The following is a 16,370-nucleotide window of genomic DNA, read 5'->3' as shown; positions in this document are numbered from 1 at the left end:
GTCTGCACGCCGCACAGTTTTCTCCTCCCCAGTCCTCCTTCCGGGCTTACCTTCCTGAAACTAACATAACACCATTACCCCTCTACTTTACAACCTCACATGGCTCCCCCCCGTTGCCTTCACATGGTCCAAATCCCTTGGTATGGCAATCTGACGACCCCTTCCATTCTCCTGCTCTAGATTTCTCTCTCCTTATTCATTTTCTCCAACACTATGTTCCAGGCACATTACAATCCAGCCTCACGATATCATTGGCTGAGTCTGAACACACCTGGGTAGGTTATTCTTCTGCTCAGAATGTCTTCCTTGTTCTCCACCTGATGAACATCTCATTCCAAAGGATTAGCTTAAGCACCAGAGCCCATGGTCAGAAACTTTTCCTGACCCACTCAGGGCTGAACTCAGTATTCATTGCTATCTTTATGCCCATATTTACCTCATCCTCTCCCTCTGTCAGGCCACCTAGAATTCAGAGTGCCCTGTATTTGTTTCCCCCACAAGATGGTGACATTTTTGAGGGCTGGACTTTATGTTAATCATCTCTGCATGTGTACAGCCTAGTATAATGGGGTGCAGAGCAGAACCCTAAAGAATTTTTTTAGTGAATGAAGGGAAATGTATGGGTGAACTCTGGTCTTGACCAGTATTGCATAGAGCCATGTGAAGGTGGGCACAAAATATAAGGAGGTGCCCCCAGAGCTCATTAATTAGGATAAATAATATTTTAATGTAATATTTTCTAGAACTCCAGTATCTATGCCCCAACTCCATGATGAAAAAAATCAGTATGTTAAGAAAAGATGGGATCTGATCCTGCACCTTAGGAGACATTCACCTCCCCTGAGTCCTGGCCTAAACAATTTGCTCAGAGGGAATGACTGCCAACATACATGCACAGTGGCTGAGTTAGCAACTGCCACCGTGAGACTGGAGAGAAGGACGTGGGTTAGAAAGTAAGGTGAAGGCGAAGCAGATAGTGGAGGTGGTGTATTCATCCATCAGACATCAGCAGGAAGCAATCCTGGCCAATCTTAGCCAGAGAAGGAATGTACTGGCAATGTATTGGGTGATTCCTGGCCTTGTCAGGAGGCTGGAGAGCAGAATCAGAACCAAGGACAGTGGGGACGGCCTGGTTAGGATGTGGCTGTTGGCACCTGCTACCCACCCGCACCACCATCACTGCTACCCTCTGTTGGTCTGATTGGCCCTATTTGCCATCTCACACATCCAAGAGTCAAAGTCACAGGCAAGAGTAGCCAACTGACCAGGCCTGGATAAGACAATGCCTTGGGTGCATGACAGGTCAATGGGAGGAAAATCTTTTGGCTTTTGTGGTGGGAGATGTTGGACTGTAGCCCACGACTACCCCCACGGAGGGATGTCTGTTTCGGCTAGAAAAGAAATTGAGTGTTGGACAACTCTACAGATGGCAAATACTAAATACGGCTAAGGTTGAATTTCTCCCGAGAGATTGCGTAGAGCCATTAATTAAGATAGAAAACTCTGGCAAAGGGAAAAATACTAAATTGGTTTTACTTTCAGATTTGTGTTCTGGTTCTACTTCACACATAGGTGAGGGCCAGTAGGACACATTTGGATTCTTTTCCACGGTGGTGAAAAGCTGTGGGGATGCGTGGCCCTCTTACACCTTCTAGTACGGTTTTAGTGAGCAGCTGCCTTCTTGCAGTGGGGATCAGGAGTGGGGCATCAGAGCCATCCTATGATCTGTAGCTCCCGTGTCTTTTTGATATCACTTTATCCAGTTAATCCAACCAGCCACAGACCCATGGGATGGGAAAAAGCAAAGTAGAGTAAAGAAGGATCATTGTTCTGCCCTAGATACAATCGGGGGTGGAGTGGTCAGGAGGAAAGGACCAGCTCTCCTCGGAACTCTCCGATGTGCAGATCTCCTTTAATGCTCTCAAACCCCAGTGGTACTACCTGTGTTAACTCCACTTTTCAGGTGCGGTAAACCAAGGCTCACAGGAGTCAGGTGATCCGTCCGAGGCAACACATGGACTTAGCGTGCCAGAGCCAGACTCAAACCCAGCCTGGTCTATTCCACGGTCCACTATTCCAGAATCCATGTCACTCCCTGGTTCATAACCAAGGGTGAGCAATTTGCATCCATCACTGCCCCTTATTTATTAAACTTCCCAGGCATTTGCCATATTCCCTCCATAAGAACTAATGTGTCAAAAGTAGCCAAGATGAGACAGATCTCTCTCCTAGCCTGCTGGCTGCACTTTCACCCCACATTCAACTCAGCCCCGGCAGCCATCTCATTCTCACTGAAGTTCATGGACGGGCCCCAGGGCCCCTTCCCATTGCCCAATATTCCAGCCATTGACTTTTTTTTTTTTTTACCTTATTATAGTGGAAAATTTCAAACTGGCATGAAACAGAACCCCTGATACCTATTACTGAGCTTCAGAAATTTTACTGACTTAAATTCTACTTCAGTGCACGCTTCCAAAGTTCATTAGTGTTCCCTGAATCACTAGGTCTCCTTACCGGGGGACTTTTCCTTAGGATTCAAGCTTAATTTTACTTTTCTGGTTGCCTCCAGCTCCCACTTCTTCAAATGAGATGCCTCGAAAAGCAGTAAACCCTCTTTTTGGTCTTATGCATCTTAGCACTTTTAGACAGCGTTAAGTGGCTTCTGAAATGTTTTGCAGAATGACCCCCATGCAGATATTTCTTTCCGCACGTCTGTAATTCTGTCTTTTGTCCCAGTGAAGCTCTCAAATCCCCTAACCCCAGCTCAGGTTTTTCCAAGGCCCTGCTTCCCCAGGCTTATCATCATTGTTTTGTTGTATTCCAACAGATTCCAGGATTTTGTTGTTGTTCCTCTTACACCTTCTTTTTACATTATCTTTCTATCACCACTGTTATTTGCCATGTGATGGAGTTTAATTATGTAACTACAGTATTTGGGCAGCCGGGTCCAAGCAAATTGTTTCTCATTGGGATGGGGTTGAAGTCACCTCTGTGTCCCTACATTCCAACCTGTCCCTTGGCTGGCACAGGTTAGATGTTTATTTAAAGCTCACTGAGAAAATGTCTTTATTTTGGCCCTAGGTCTGAAAGCTGCCATCTGTATTTTTGTGGTAAGAGCTTCCAACTGGGAGAGGGAAGGTGGGAATTTGAAATGAATCATCCCACCTGTAAGTATTTGTTCATGTCTGTTTTCTCTCCTATACTATACACTTGATGAGGGCAGGGACTGTCTGCTCTCATGTCCCCGCTACCTAGCACCATGCTGGCGCATCGTGTTCAATAGACTTTTGTTTAATTTGCTCGGACAATACCTGCTTCCTATGATTATCATAAATATTAAATGAGATATTGAGAGTAATCGTTACTTTGATAAATGGTAACTGTTACTCTTATTATGAAACCAATAAAACGCAGTCTTGGTTGGTGTGTCTTGATTCCTGGGAAGATAGGGGTAATAATACCCCCTTAGGAGAAGTTGATTAGATAAGGGAATGAATGGAAAGTCCTTTGCTCAGTGCTTGATAGATAGTACTTAGTTAATAAGTGACAACGAGTACACAAACTGGATATGCATTTTCTACCTTTCAGCACCGTCTTGCAGTTACTATATTTATTTGTCTTCTCATGATGGGGTAATAGTTTCACCTGTTCCTCATGTTTTTCCCTAAGATTTATTGAAGCCCTGTAATGTGCCAGGCCCTTTCTCATTAAGTCATGGCTAATATCATTTACAGTCCGATTCCCTTTTTTTGGATGCTTCTCTGCTCCAAGTTATAAGTAAAATGTTGAGTTTCTCCAAGCTAGGTTATACTCAGAACAAGCACCCAGTACCCAGCCCCCAGCGTGGGACATTTCTGAATGTCTCCAGGAGGAATACAAGTAGGCCAACTGCTTTCCTGAAATATCTCACATTGCAACTCCTCCAGGGCAGGTGTAGAGGTGATGTGAAGTCAACACGGGAGCTGGTTCTGCAGGGCCAGGTAGATAATATGAGTGGTTAAGTGACCTGGGTGCCGAATATGCTTCCGTTTATGTCCCACATCCTTAGCATTTGCCAAATCTGCTACCAGGAGTCCCTCTTTAATGTACCTGATAAAATTCTGTCCAAACTCAATACTTTTTCCTATGCCTTAAAAAAAAACTCGAACTCTAAGTGCTGAATACTTGTGGGTGTCACAGCTGGGAGAAGGGTGTTACTTTTACCTGGTGGGCAGAAGTCAGACATCCCGTCAAACGTCCTGCACACCCAGGACCAACCGTGACAAAGAATTAGCCAGTTCAAAATGTTGAGAGAAACGAAGTTAAAAAAAACCCTCATCTAGAACAATTTTCTCACTTTGTAATTTTTCCTCCTTCCATAATGAAAATTATTCTGGAATTCTCTCCCAGATTTTGCCCATTGGAAGGGATTATCCCATCTCCAAGCACGGTTCCTGCACATACTCCAGACCTTTGTCCACATTCCCTGATCTTCCGTGGGTGAGGTGTGCACTTGAGTTCTGAGAATGGACGAAAGAACCTCATTTGTAAACATTTGAAACTGCTTCCCAGCCACTTTCCTTGATCTTTAAGAACCTTAAACCTATTGGGGCACCTGGGTGGCTCAGTCAGTTAAGTGCCCAACTCTTGATTTCACTCAGGTCATGATCTCACAGTTCATGGGATCAAGCCCCACTTCAGGCTCTACGCTGACAGCATGGAGCCTTCTTGGGATCCTCTCTCTCTCTCTTTCTCTCTCTCTCTCTGTCTCCCCCTCCCTTCCTTAAACCTATTAATTAAAAAACAAATTATTCTGTGTTCTCAACCGTCAGAGTTTATTGAAATCTTTTTGAAATCTTTCCCTTTGTCCCCAGCAATTTCTTGGAGTGTTGGGTCAAAGGCTGCTCTAAATGAGTTGGCTGTAGGGAGGCTTTGGGAGAGAAGCTGGCAGGAACTTTAGTGTGGCACTTACAGCATCTCTGTCCCACTGAAGAGGCTGTTACAATATTAGAACCTATGAAAAGATTTAGAGTTTCACCTTTCCAGCATATATTCAAATTTTAATTTACAGAATTAATTATCGTTAAAATTTGCCAGTTGCTACAGACCATAAGCTCCATTGGGGCTTCTAAATTGTAACTTTCGAGGAATTAAAAACATGATTGTCATGTAAATGTATAGTGGATGCATATCAAAGATTTTACTCAACTCAGTAATTACTGAGGGGACTAGTAAGATGTTATGACTGGTTCCGAGGACACGTTGAAGAGCAGACATTTACACAGGCAATCAGCAACACTGAAATGAATATTTTCCAGTAGTTGCAAAACATGTCACTAGATGCTTACAGATTTGTAATATGACCCAGTCCATAGAAATACAAATAAAGGTATACACCTCTATAGAAGCCGCAAGTTCCCTGAACGTCCCTTAGATCATGCCCCTTGCCACACCGACAAAATGCCAGTCATCTGCGTTGCCCATTTCCACGTGTTGGACAACTTCTTCTGCAGGGCAGAGATTGGAATATGTCCTCAACATATTTTTTTCTGGTGTGAAGCCTTGCCAATCCTTGGGGTGAAATAGGTGAGTATCTGTGGGGTGAACATTTAGCTTGTGTATCCCACAGCCTCACTCTCCTAAGCTATGAAATTGGAAATGAAAAGGGGGGTAGGGGCGAGAGAGAGAGTCTGACAAAGAAATAGAAAGAGCGGATAGAAGGGCGCCTGGGTGGCTCAGTCAGGTCATGATCTCGCAGCTGGTGGGATCGAGTCCTGTTCCAGGCTCCGTGCTGAGCATAGGGCCTGCTTAAGATTCTCTCTTTCTTTCTCCCTCTGTCCCTCTCTCCTGTTCAAGCATTCTCTCTCGCTCTCTCTCTCCCTCTCTCTCTCTCTCTCTCTCTCTCTCAAAAAAGAACAGATATAATAACTACCATTTATTGCCTACTCTGTGCCAAGGATGTTACATATGTCAGCTCACTTAATCTTTGCAAACCCCTCTATTTTGTACGTAAGGACACTGAAGTTCACAGAGGTTAAGTAACTTATTCAAGGGTATGCAGTGAACATGCTTATTGATTTGGTGGCTTCCATGTTTCATGTTCTCTATAAGGGAGTGAGCTCTGGGAGGGCAAGGGCTTACCCCTTTGTTTTATTCTCTGCCATATCTTGCTCAGTCTGGCCCCCAGAAGGGGCTCAGTCAATATCCATTGAATGCATGGATAAGCGATGTATGAGCAAAAGAATGAATGGATGAATGAGTGAATGAATGAAAGAGCAGAGCAAGGACTCATTCCCGTATGTGTTCAAACACCACATCCCATAAGTTCTCCACTACACTACATCACAAAAAATAGCTATCCTTCTTCACTCCATGGAGTAAGTAGCTGGATGGAACTATAATTTTTTTTAAGTTTATTTATTTATATGTAGAGAGAGAGAGAGAATGCATGCACAGGCAGACATTTATATAGGCAATCGGGAATGCGGACAGAGAGAGGGAGATAGAGAGAGCGAGGGAGGGAGGGAGAGGTTCCCAAGCAGGACGCAAACTCATGAACCATGAGATCATGACCTGAGCTGAAATCAAGAGTTGGATGCTTAATCAACTGAGCCATGCAGGTGCCCCAGAGCTATAATATTTTATATTGTATTTCATAGTTTTTACTTTATTTTGTTTTCCAGTTTTACTGAGAAAATTCTTTTTCCTTGTGATGAGAACTTTTAAGATGTAGTCACTTGGCAACTTTCAAATATACAAAACAGTATTGTTAAGTATAGTCGCCATGCTGTACATTACATCCCCAGAACTAATTTATCTCATAAACGAAAGGTGGTGCCTTTTGACCATCTTCCCCCTTTCCCCCACTCCCCAACCTCTCTGCCCCTGGCCACCACAAATCTGATCTCCATTTCTATGAATTGGTTTTATTAGATTCCATATATAAGTGAGATCATACAGTATTTGTTTTTTCTCTTCTCTGACTTATTTCACTTGGCTTCATGCCTTCAAGGCATTAAGGTGGGTGGGACTATAACATTTTAGTTACTCTGGCAAAAATGAGTGTTTTAATGAGCAGACAGTTTATTGTGCTTAAAATAAATACCTGATTACAGCTCAAGTGGCAGATAAAGTATGAAGCCAAGGAGAATGATGTTTTAAAAGCCTCACAATGAATTTAAAAAAAAGTGGGGTGCCTGGGTGGCTCAGTCACTTGGGTGTCCGACTTCGGCTCAGGTCATGATCTCGCGGTCTGTGAGTTCGAGCCCCAACTCGGGCTCTGTGCTGACAGCTCAGAGCCTGGAGCCTACTTCGGATTCTGTGTCTCCCTCTCTCTCTGCCCCTCCCCCGCTCACGCTCTGTCTCTCTCCTTCTGTCAAAAATAAATAAACATTTAAAAATAAATGAATAAAAGTCTCACAATGAGGGAAATATACAAGGGGTAAATAAGAGGAGAGATAGCATTCGATAAAAGTTTTATTATTTTTTTTCCCCCAAGAATGTTCTGGATCAAAGGAAGTGGAATCTCTAGCTCCTGACCTATATGGTAGGTGCTGCATAAAAATTACTGAATGAGTGACTAACAAATGCCTTAAGGAAAGCTTTCATATGATGGGCGGAGAAGTGCCAATTCTTAGAAGGAAGTAATAGTAGCAATTATTCCCAGAGGGGTAAAACACTTCTTAGCGTAGAGGTCAGTTTTACTGTTGTATGAATTACATGTCCCTGGGTGAGCCTTTTAGGGGATATGATAAAAACTGACAACTATAGAACCAGAAGTTGTGGAACTTTCTTGCCTACCCCCTTCCTCAATCTCAGTCCAAGCATTGAGACGAAGGCACCTCGCCCTCCTTGAGAAAATGAGATCAAGTATCCTAACGCTTTGTAATTCTCTGCCCTGTGCCGCTCGTTTTTTCCCATATGGTGACGAAAGGCAAATTATGAAGCCCTGTCTGAGTTAGTGTGCATTAAAAATGATGTCGGCACAGATGAAAGCCAGCCCTGGAGATGAAGCATTTATTTGAAACTGTTACTGGAAGACAGATTCAGCACATAAAATATAAAACCACCCCATGCTGGCCCCCAGTGAGTGGGATGGGGTTTTCCAAATTCCCAGTTCAGAATCCAAGCACTGAGACACTGGTCTTGGCCCTGGTCTGGCCCTCGCTCTGTCTTTCCTCCTCTTTGTCCAAACTGGGGTGAAGTTTTCTTCCTTTGAATTCGTACACAATGGGCTTGATGAATGAGTTACAAATCTTACCTGAAGGTTCTTGAGGTTCAAGAAGAATGTTTTTTTGGCTTTGGGTTATTAAACATCAGCAATGCTGTTTTTGGTTTCTAAGCCCAGAGGCAAGGGGAGAAAAGGCAAGATGAACGAACAGGAAAGTATGAGGTAAAACGTTTACGGGAGAACTCTGGCTTGCATGAAGCCATTCCTTTGAAAGCGAGTGGCATTTCTATTTGGAACAATCAGTTTCTCTCTTTCTCTCTCCCCACAACTCCCACCTCCTGCCCCCGCTCAACTTCTCCCTCTCTCCTTAGCCGTCTCTTACACAAATTTCAGTCTTAAGACAGGGCAGCAGATGTTGAAATGACACAAACTTGTTTTCCTAAAGGGTCATAAGCTGTCACGTTTGTTGGTCATACAAACACATTATTGGGGAGGGACATAGTTATTTATAGTAGGAAATGTCATATTAATTAGAATAATATACTCACTAACCTATTTTATTTCAGTCTTGGTGATTCAGAGAAGGCTATCCAAAGTCTTTTATAAGGAACGGCTTGTCAAAGATTGAGGATTGTTGAATGGCCAAGCGTTGTATACTCTCACAGTAATTAATGTCAACACTTCATTTCTAATGCCACAGAACCCTGATCATTTCCATGGAAACTTAAGTTTCTTATCCCATCCTGTTGTCATTTTTGCTTTATTACGGTTCACTATTTAAACCAATGCCATCCGTTAGACCTTTCTGTGCTGATGAAAATGTCCCCGATCTCCGATCTCCGGGGTCCCACATGCCAGCCTCTAGCCTTATATAGTCACTGAGCAAAGCTATTGGATAGATGAGGAATGTGAAGCCCAGGGCGGTTACATGACTTCCCAGGGACCACATTGGCAGTGAGTGACAGAACCTGAATGAATCTCCGGGCTCTCTCCAGCTGCCACGATGCCTCATGTTTTGATTTCATTTGGGCAGGAAAAATGAGGGGCGATTTCAGAAAGGAAGGCCTAATTTTTGCACCTAACGACTGGGTGGAAAAATGCGAATAATATTACCTCTTCCAGCCAGAGAAATTCAGTTGTGCTAGAATTTCTAATTCGAGATTAGAAGACTAGCATTAGGACTCCAAGCTGAATTGAACAGAACAAATCATTAAGTCCTGCATTACTATCTGCCTAAGGCTGCTCAGAACAGATCTTAATATTGTGTTCTATGTTTATTACATATTCATTTAATTATTGAACCCCTACAATGGTCCACATAGAGTAGGTGCTGGGGGGTGGGGGGAGAGTGTAGGAAAATGGATACAAACAGTTGAAGCATTCAGTGCCTACAGGAAGACAGATGGCCAACCATTTCAATGAGGTGCTAGAATGCCATGCCACATTGTCAATCAGGGGAGCACCGGTCAGAGGGTTTTATGTTATCTTCTGATATCCTGGGGTTAGGGCAATGATGGGCTCTGGAAGCCAGATCTGGGTTTAAATTCAGCGCTTCGTTTAGTACCTCTGTGACCTCGGGCAAATTACTGAACCTGTGTTTAGCCTTATCTTTAAGATGGAGATAAGAGGCTGTCTTTGTCACTGAGATTATACAAAATAATGCACTTGAAGCACCTGGCCTAGTGCCTTGTTCAGAGGGAACATTCATTCATTCATTCATTCAGAGTGAGTGTTAGCGCTCACTTCTATTACTGTCATCATTGTTATTTTTACTATTATTGGTAGGAATAAACATGAGCCCTGTGTGGCATAATTGTCTTTATTTTGCAGACAAGGAAACTGAGGCTTGGGGAGAATAAGCAGCCAAAGTCACAGTGATAAAAAGGGACAGGGTCAAGGTTTTAGGCAAGTCAGAGCTGGCTGCTGGCAGGAAGGGAGGACTCCCCTCTGGGCCCAGCCCTGCGAGGGCCACCTTTGAGCAGAGGTGTTGGGAGGCCTCTGGAGGTGTTGAGGCAGAGGCCTCTGACCAGTAGGAGCGAAACCTCAGGCCTGATCAGAAGACTTAAACTACCACCTAAACGGGGCTATGCCTGTAGTGTCATTTTCAGAAATGTCCTGAACTAACACTTGTCGTCCTAGAAATATGCACGTTCAAGATCAGTTTAAACTTTAAATCAAACAAACAATGCTCCTTCCAGCAGCGGTTTTATGCTAGATCCTGGGGTAAGGGCGAGCTACGTTGGGAATGTTCCTGTGCATTCTTCCCTCCATCCGCATCGCAAACATTAAACGCCTACCGGGAACTATCCGGTAGCATCCCGATGGTGCTAGTCTTCCCTAAATCTTACCTTTCCTACAAGGGTATCTCAATTCGAGACAGGAAGTGGTGAGTGAGGCGTGAGGTGCCCGTTGGTGAGAGCAGTTAGGGGCGGGAGGGAGTGCCGAGGGCCGGTTTCCACCCGCTGCAGCTCGGGGACGAGGGGATGTCAGGGGACTCTCCGCCCCGCATCTGAAAAGAGCAATTACATCCTGCTTCGTGCTACAGCAGATGCCTAGATGCGTACACGAGAGCAAGGACAGCTTTAGGCGGGTTTTCCAGGCTTTGTGATCCGTACAGACGAACGCACCAAACGATTTGGGTTGGGTTTTGTTTGGGTAAATCAGAAAAGAGGTCTGTTGGGGGTCGGCAATCGAAGATCTAAAGCTGGGGGCGGGGTCAACAGAGGTCCACCGAGCTGGGGCCAGAGAGAGGAGGAGTTTTCCGCCGGGTGGCTGCATTCCACCCGGAGGCTCGGCCCAGGTGAAGGGGGCGTGGGTACTGTGCGAGGGGCGTGCGCGGCCGAGCAGGACTCCCGCCTCAGGAAATGCACGCAGTCCTGGGCCGGTGGGTGCCTCGGGGCGTCGCGGCGAAGCAGCCCTGCCGACCCAGTCCGGGGCGCGTCCAGAACCCCAGGCTTAGTTAGCTACCTTTAAAATCCCGAGCCGGTCCCGGACCGGGAACCGGGCCGCCAGCTCAGCTCTCCCGCTGGGGGGGGTGAGTACGCTCAAGATAGCACTGCCATTCCCGAGGCTCCATCCGCGAGTGCCCGCCCGGGAGCAGGGGGAGGCCGCAACAGGTCCCCGCGGACCCCGCGGGCCTCGCTCGCGCGCCTCCAGGGCCGGCGCCTTTCCCGGCGCGCCGCGTCCCGGGGACTGACCGGCGCGCGGGGCGGCCGGGCGGCCACTCCGGAAGCCGTCCCGGTGGTCCCCCGAGCGGCTCATAAATCATTCATGAGCCGGAGTCGGGCGAGCCCCGCCGCAGGGGGGAGGGCGGGCGGCGCTGGGGCCGAAACGGGAGCAGGACCCGGCGCACGGTGAGTAGCGGCGTCCTCATCCCGGAGCCCGGGAGGCGTCTGCGGAGACGGTAGGGGCCCGAGCGCACCCCCGGCCAGAAGGCTGGAGGCAGGAAATCGGGACCGGAGAGGCTCGCTGTGCGCCCTCCTCTTCCCGCTGGCCCGGCGGCAGGTAGTAGGAGCCCCCCCACCCCCGAGAGCGGCCGGGAAGCCAGGGGGCTGCAAAGTGGGCGAGGTGGCGCCGGGGCCAGCGGGAGTTCCGAGCAGAGGGCGGACGCGCGCAAACTTTGCCGGGTGGCTGTGTGGTGGGTCTTCTTTCCATCCCCTGGAAGGGAGCCGGCGGCTGCGGCGCGCCAGGTTCCAGGGCACACGCCAGCGGGACCGGGACCCCCGAGGCCGGGGGCTCGCTCTCAGAGAGTGCGGAGGACCGAGGGGAGGCTCGTCAGGGAGTTGGGGAACTGTTCTGCGGCGAGTGGAGTGTTGGGGGCGGCCAGGAGGTCGCGGGGCACGGAGCCTTCCCTGCTGGGGATGGAAAGGGGTCACCTCCCTCTGGCTTTTCCAAATGGAGTACGCGGTGCAAAGGGCCGCAGCAAGAGGGGGACCCTGGGGGAGCAATGAGAGGCCGTCTCCCCGCGCCCATGGGAGAGCGCACGCACCCCTGGCTTGACGCAGCCCCCTGCCCCCTTGGGTGCACAGCTCGGGCACCTACGGCGTTTGCCGCGTGGAGCACTGGGTGCTGCGTGCTCCGGGCGCACCTCGCCAGTACGGCGCCGGCTGGGACAACAAAGGGAAGCGTGGACAGAGGAAGGAGCTTCGAGGTGCGGGAGAGGCGGGGCCCGAGGTCAGTTTCCCCGAAAGCCCGCGCCGAGAGGGAGGGGATCCGATGGGGTGGCACACCGCCCCGGTCCCCTTCCTCCCAGGCGACCCCGATGCAGCCTCCCCGGGGCGGCGGCGGGGAACCCGCGCGGACGCGCTCCGGCAGCCAAGTTACTCCGGCAACCCCCTCCCCCAAGCGGCGGCGGATTCCTTGAGTCTCCTCGCTTCCCGCGCCAGCCCTGCAGCCCATTCTTTTGTGTCCCGCAGCCCGGGAGAGCCTCCTGCGGCGGAGGAAGAGAGGGCAGGAGGGGGCCCGGCCTGGCGGTGGGTTGGAGAGCAAGACCGGGGGGAGCCGGCGCCCCAGGCTTCCTGCGGCAACAGGTTGAGCCTTAGCCCCAGGCGGCTCGCTGACCCTTCTCCCTCCCGGGCTCCCGGATCCCGAGAGGCTTTCCAGGCCGCCTGTGGGCTGCGGCTGACCTTTGTGAAGACACGCAGGTGAATGATTGGGGTCCTTGAACGCCCCACTGGAGACTCAAGCATCTGCTTTTACATGTCAGGTTGAACCTTGCGAAATGGAGCCGTTTTTGTGGCTCAAAGACTTTCTCACTCTTTTGAAAGTATCCTCGGAGCTGTCCTGTCAAATCAGGGTGAGCCCAGGGCCGCGGTGGGGTTTGTGGAATTGATCCTGGCAATGGCAGTAGGGACCCTTTATTGACTAGCAGCTGTGTGCCGGGGAGCTGTACCCATTCGGGGTCTCACCCTCCAACACCATTCAAAACCCCACTTTACAGATGAGCAAAGGAAAGCACTGAGAAGGTAAGCAACTTCTCATGGCAAGGTTAGTGAGGGGGACTAGAGACTCCTGCCCTGTCTCACGTGAGGCCTGTTGTCACTTCAGCAATGACCTTTAGTTTAGTTTTGTTTTATTGATATGCCCCATAATTTTTTTTAAATGAACTTCTTTATGATTTCTGCCGTGGACTATTTCTGTGCATTCCCAGCACCGTGAAGCAAGCAAGTGTATCGAAGGACAAGTGTATCAAAATAATAAGGCTTTAAACCAAATATTATTTTATTGGTACCATTTCAAATATGAAGGTTTTGCAGGGGACCAAGAGCTATCTCAGATATGTTAAGGGGCAGGATGCTTTGTTGCAAGTGACGGAAGCCCACTCTCGGTAATTTTAGCAGAAATGGGACTGAGGACTGGGTAGCTTAGAGAAGTGACAAGGAGGCTGGCTAGCCGGGCTCAGGAGCTCATGCGGGACATACAAGAGGACCCCTGATTGCTGTGTGGCCACGGATGCCACCACAAGGCCCTGGATATGGCTGCTGACACTGTGCCGTCGTGGCTAGAATGAATTAGAAACTGCCCCTGCGTGAGTGTGCGCTCCAGGCACAAGCCCAGGAGTAAGCATCTGCTTGGTGAGTCTGAGGCACCCCCCCAGGGCACAATTTGGGCACCTCAACTGACCTCACCATGAAACCCAGGGGTGTTGCCCATAGGACTCACAAAGGTGGACTCTGAAGTTGAGCAGCTCATCCCTCCCCCAAATCCCAGATGACCAGTTCCTACTACAAAGCTCCTTTTGAAGGAAACTCCATCAAAAGAAGAAGAAATGAAGGTGGATGGTCACCATATTTGTTTTTCAAACAGTCTTTGTGGAAGTGCCATCCTCTGGGCTCCAAGCTCACAATCACGCGAAATATTTGCTCAAACCTCGCATTCTTGGGCCCCCTTTCCAGTTTGAACTCGGTGTATTTGCAATGGACACCAGGAATCTGCACCCCATAAATCGGAAAAATGGTGAATTCGACTTCTTGATTGGTCCAGTGCCCGTGTGAGGAGGTAGCCCCCGAGGGAACAGTTTCCAAGGCTTGCAAAGTTGAGGGTCCCAGCAGAAGGCACTGCCCCAGGATGGTTGACCAGTTGCTGTGCGATGGGTAAATCCAGCAAGGAGACAATCTGCTGCATATATTGTGGGAATAGCGACAAACACCCCGACACCTCCCTTCCAGAGGCTTTGGGACCACCGATAAACACTTGATACAATTTTGAAATAGGTAAAAATGACCACGTCATGTCAGTTCTCCCTCTACCCCTCACCACTGGATTTCAGCAATCCTTACTGAGTGCCTACTGTGTGCCCGACTCCGAGGTACAGAGACGAGTAAATCAGGGGCCCCACACAGCAGCTGGGATGGATCAGCTCAATGCAATAGAAGAAGGGCATTTGGGGAAGGCGTCATTGCCAACTGGCACGAGTTAGGTGAGGAAGCGCGCGGGAACAGTGCTGGTTCTCAAACTTCGGTTGTGCTGAGAATCAGTCACCGGGAAGAGTGTTAGAAGTGCAGATTAATGCACTTGATGTGTGGCCACAGATGCCACCACAAGGCCCTGGATATGGCTGCTGACACTGTGCCCAATAATTAGCATTTTATATAAATACCCCATTTTGTGGGGATGCTGCTCTGGGGCCGGGAGAGCTGGCCTCCGTGTGTTCGGGCAGTTCCAGGAGCTGCCCTGAGATGCCCTGGCTGCCCCCTGAGCTTAACAGGTGAGGACCCCGCCGAGATGCCTTTCGCCTTGACTTTTACTAATTATCTGGGGTTTCCTAAGTCGTGAGAGTTTAGTATTTTCCTCACATTCAGCCCACACTTAGGGGGGATGGCACCACACTTTGGAGCAAGGAGTGAAGAAATCTGGACGGTAGCCGCGGTCCTGGCTGGCTTGATTGGTGCTTCCAGCCTCACAGCAATGAGTGGGGCCGCCTCTCATGTGTGATTTGCCTTCCCCCGCTTTTTCAGGAGGAAGGTTGAGACTGTTTCTTCCAAGCTCTCCCTCGGGCCTCCTGCCGTCTCTCTCCTTCCCTGGCTGAGGCCCGGTGGTGGCCTCACCAGGAAGTCAGCTTTTCTTACCCGCTGAGCCTCTAATCCTTCCAGCTGCTGTGCTCCCTGCCCCTCCCTTAGCAGCAAACAAGATAAGATGGGCGTGTGGTGAGTGTGTGTGCTGTGGGTATGTAAGTTTCGGGCATGTATGGAGCGTGTTAGTGTGTGTGGTAGGCGTATGTGTGGTGTGTGAATGTGTAGTGTATCAGTGTGTGATGTATCCATGTGTTAGTGTGTGTTATGTGGATGTTTTGTGTAATGTGTGTGTGTGTGTGTGTGTGTGTGTGTGTGTGTGTGTGTCAGTGTGTGTGCATGCCTGCCCGCTGGTCTAAAGGACGGCGGCCAGCCTGAATAACACACACCGTCTCCTCTCCCCTCTCTCTCCCGCGCGGGGTGGCCCCGGAGACCCGTCCAGAGTGACCTGCAGAGGCCAGCTTGCTTCGTGTCTTTCTCATCTGTCCTCTCTGGAGACGACGGGAAGGTGGCGCAGAGCAGGCCCGTGTTTGAGCGTACACGCGGGTGGCTTCCAGTCAGGACCAGTGAAAGGCTAGAGCCTGCAGCACCGAGGACGGGGCGCCTGCAGCAGCCAGGCCTGGAAGGGCCAGTGCAAAGTCACCAGGGTCCTGGTGTACCCGTGGGTGCGATGGAGCGCGGACGCGGAAGCCCATACGGGGTTAACCCGGTTGGTGCCGGGAGCCAGAGGGGCTGAGCAGCCTGAGATTAGATAGAGAGTGTTCGGGGTCATTCTGTTGGGAGCTCTGTGCAGAAGTAATTGGAGTGGGACGGGGCTTAGAAGATGAGGCAACATCCAGGGGATTAAATTCGAATTAACATCTTTCAGGAACACTCAGTTCCTGAAATCCCACCTTTGTTTGGAGCTTTCTTTGACTTGGGGGAATGCAGGCAGTGGGGCCTCCGGCCCCTTGTGCAACACGCCACTGTCTGGACCCCCCTTCCACCCTCTCACGGTGTTTCAGGAGCACCCTGCCCTTACTCTGAAAGTTACTGAGTGTGTATCTAATGTACAAAATGGTACGCGATCAGGGCGTTCCTGACCCCAGTTCAGAGAGCACGAGCACAGCATCCCAGGTCTCCGGGTAGGTTCTGTTCTGGTGCTCCCAGCTCCTCGCAGTGGCACCAGCCACACCATCATTTTGATTTACATCCTGCAGCACTTACTGCAT

At 49.3% G+C, this 16,370-nt stretch overlaps 1 protein-coding gene across 6 annotated transcripts in view; it reads left to right on the top strand.

The window, feature by feature from the left end:
• The window catches only part of PROM1 (prominin 1), a 134,326-nt gene that overhangs the window by 12,753 nt on the left and 105,203 nt on the right, over positions 1-16,370 (top strand). The window contains exon 1 of one of the 6 annotated variants that reach the window (XM_060655382.3): positions 11,385-11,502. The exons of 3 other annotated variants lie outside the window; for them this stretch is intronic. The gene's annotated coding sequence lies outside the window, so the exon portion shown is untranslated. Of the gene's footprint in view, positions 1-11,384; positions 11,503-11,552; positions 11,654-12,220; positions 12,323-16,370 lie in introns of those variants that run through there. 2 more of the 6 variants (XM_060655384.3, XM_060655383.3) reach the window with 2 other exon arrangements.

This window comes from Panthera onca, chromosome B1 (assembly GCF_046562875.1).
Source record: "Panthera onca isolate mPanOnc1 chromosome B1, mPanOnc1 haplotype 2, whole genome shotgun sequence".
NCBI classification, from domain to species: domain Eukaryota; kingdom Metazoa; phylum Chordata; class Mammalia; order Carnivora; family Felidae; genus Panthera; species Panthera onca.
Note: the sequence above shows the minus strand (reverse complement) of the source record. Positions and strands in the feature narration are given on the sequence as shown.